Genomic DNA, 3,605 nt, shown 5'->3' with positions numbered 1-3,605 from the left:
CAATATATATTTAATATTGTCACTTTAAATATAATTACTATATCATTTTAAATGTATCAAATGAAATTTGAATATTATAATAATTTAATACTCAAGACCAGCTATTTAAAAATATATGAAAAACTATTTTGTAATATTTGGAAATTTTAGGCCTTTCCTTTGTCTATTTCAACTCACATTTCCACTATACTTTCTTCCTGGATTTTATACATATATATTAAATCAAAACTGTGGAGCTGTATATTTAGGTCAATTTACAAAAATATCCATGGCAAACAATAAGCTGAATTACACTTTCAGAAAAATTCTGCTTTTATTATTTCAATTCAAATACATATGTTAATAAGCATTGCAAGAAACATTATAAAAACAATGAGAAATAAGTTGCGAAATGAATCCTGTAAGACAGATTATAAAAAGTAGTCAAGGTTAAAATAATATAGATCTAATATGAATAATTAATCCATTTTCATAAATTATTAAAAGAAGGTAAATCAATATATTAGCTCTCAGTATCAAATCTGTAATAAAGCAATGAGTGTACAGTTTATGAAATAATGATAATATCATTCCTCTAATAAGAATGTGTGTCTCTGTCCAGTCAAAAGGCAGAGAATGGTCAAATGAAGCAAACATGGTCCAACTACATGCCATCACAAGAGATATAATTGATTCAAAGACACAATAAGTTGAAAGTAAAAAGATATAAAAATATATCCCATACAAAGAGTATCCAAAATAGAGCTGAAGTGGCTACAGTAGTATACGGCAAAATAGACTTAGAGACAAATTTTGTTACTAGTGACAAAAAAGGACATAATAATAAAAGGGTCAGTCCATCATGAAGACAAAATAATTATAAGCATAATGCATCTAACAAGAGAGTGCCCCAAAACATGATGTAAAATACATACATTAAAAGGTGATATAGACAATTCAGCAATAATATGTGAAAACTTCAATACCTCACTTTCAACAATGGGTAGAACAACCAGGCAGATCAACAAGGAAACAGAAAACGTAAACACTGTAAACCAACTAAATACAACAGACTTCTATAGAACACTCCAATCAACAACAAGCAGAATATACATTTTTCTCAAGTGCACATGGAACATTTTCCAGTATATGTTAGGAGGCCATGAAACAAACCTCAATAAATTTAAAAGTATTTAAATTATACAGTGTTCTTTGACCACAATGGAATGAAATGAAAAGTCATAATAAAAGAAGGAAATTTGAGAAATTCACAGATATGTGAAAATTAAACTCTCCTAAATAACAATTTAGTCAAAGAAGAAATCACAATGCAAATTAAAAAATAACTTGAGATAAATGGAAATAAAACCACACATACCAAAACTCATGAGATGCACCTCAAACAGCAGTCAGAGGGAAACTTACAGCTATAATGCTTATAATTATAAGAGGAATAAAGATCTCAAATCAATAACCTGAACTTCCACCTTAAGAAACTAGAAAAAGAAGAATAAGCTAAAACAAGCAAGCAGAAGGAAGAAAATAATAAAGACTAGATCACAAATAAATAAAATAGAGAATAAAAATAATAGTGAACATCAATGAAATCAAAAGTTAGTGATTTGAAAAAGGTCAACAAAATTAAACTTTAGCTAGCATGGCCAAGAATAAAAAGTAAGGACTCAGATTACTGAAATCAGGAATAAAAGAGGGGACCTCAGTACTAACCTCACAGAGCTAAAAAGGATTGTAAGGGAATACTATGAATAATCGTATGACATCAAATTAGATAACCTAGATGAAATGGATAAATTCCCAGAAAAACACAAACAACTGAAATTGAAAAAAGAAAAAATTAAAAATCCAAATAGACTTATAACAAGTAAAGAGATTTCATTAGCAATTTCAAATCTTCGCATAAAGAAAAGTCTAGGTCTAGATGGCTTCACTAGTGAATTCTACCACACGTTTATAAAAGAATTAATGTCAATCCTTCAGACACTCTTACAAAGATTTAGAAGGGGAAGGAACACTTCCCAACTCATTCTATGAGACCAGTATTATCTTAAGACCAAAACCAGACAAAGACATGACAAGAAAAGAAAACTACAGATCAATAGTCCCTACAAATACAGATGTAAATATCCTCAACAAAATACTAGCAATCCAAATCCAGATATATATATATATATATATATATATATATATATATATATATGAGTTTCAGATGTTAAACCAATCTTGCAAACCAATCTTGCATTTCTGGGAGAAATTCCTCTTGGTCACGGTGTGTAATCATATATATATATATATATATATGTTTGGTTTAACATCTGAAACTCAATCAGTGCAATACATTATATTAACAGAATAAACCACAACGATCTCAATAGATGCTGCAAATGCAGTAATAACTTCTATATCGATTACATGATGAAATAATATTTTGCATATACTGAGTTAAAAAATATATTACTCAAGTTAACTTCACCCATTTCTTTTTCCTTTTTTCAGTGTGGCTTCTAAGAGATTTCACATTACATATGTAGCTTGCATTTGTAGCTCACAGTATATTTCTATTGGACTGAGATGATCTGGATGGATCCTAGTTTCAAGACCAGTGGTCTCATGGCCTTAGGTATTTTTCATGTTATTTATCAGAGGAGAAAACAGACTGACAATGGTTAACCTGCCCAGGTTAACACACTCCACCCTGTAGGTGTCAGAACTAGTATTGGAATTCAGTTCTGCCCGTAAAGCCTGAGTTTGCCCTGTTTACATCACTGGTTTTCCTTAGAGATTAAATAGTCAGTGAAGATGTTTAATATTTAACTTTTAGAATTTCTTTCTTCCTTTCAAATGTAGGAAGAATTTAGCCTCCTCACCTTTTCCATTTTTCATTTGGACTTATACTTCCATTTCTGTTAATGGGATTTTACTACCATTATCACCATCCATTTGCATGTTTTTGGTAATTTTTTGTTTTTGTTTTTGTTATCAACTCCCCCGCCCCCTGCAGGACTACCAGTGTGTTCTTCTAGCTGGCCTTCTAGTCTACTCTTTATTTTACGCAGCATGGCAGATGATAGTCAAGATTTGTTTGTTTGTCTAAACATACATTCTGTGTCAAACGTCATAGAAGACTCTCCATTTAAAATATTGCTTAAATTTACCAAGGCTTGATTTGTGACCCAAGATATGATCTATCCATGAGCACTTAAGAAAAATGTGTATTCTGTTGTTTTTGGATGGAATGTCCTATAAATATCAATTAAGTCCATCTTGTTTAATGTATCATTTAAAGCTTGTGTTTCCTTATTTATTTTTATTTTGGATGATCTGTCCATTGGTGAAAGTGGGATGTTAAAGACCCCTACTATGATTGTGTTATTGTCGATATCCCCTTTTATGGCTGTTAGTATTTGCCTTATGTATTGAGGTGCTCCTATGTTGGGTCCATAAATATTTACAATTGTTATATCTTCTTCTTGGATCGATCCCTTGATCATTAGGTACTGTCCTTCTTTGTCTCTTGTAATAGTCTTTATTTTAAAGTCTATTTTGTTTCATATGAGAATTGCTACTCCAGCTTTCTTTTGATTTCCATTTGCATGGAATATCTTTTT

The sequence above is a fragment of the Physeter macrocephalus genome, chromosome 7, assembly GCF_002837175.3.
Source record: "Physeter macrocephalus isolate SW-GA chromosome 7, ASM283717v5, whole genome shotgun sequence".
In the NCBI taxonomy this organism is placed as follows: domain Eukaryota; kingdom Metazoa; phylum Chordata; class Mammalia; order Artiodactyla; family Physeteridae; genus Physeter; species Physeter macrocephalus.
This window is presented reverse-complemented; position numbering follows the sequence as displayed.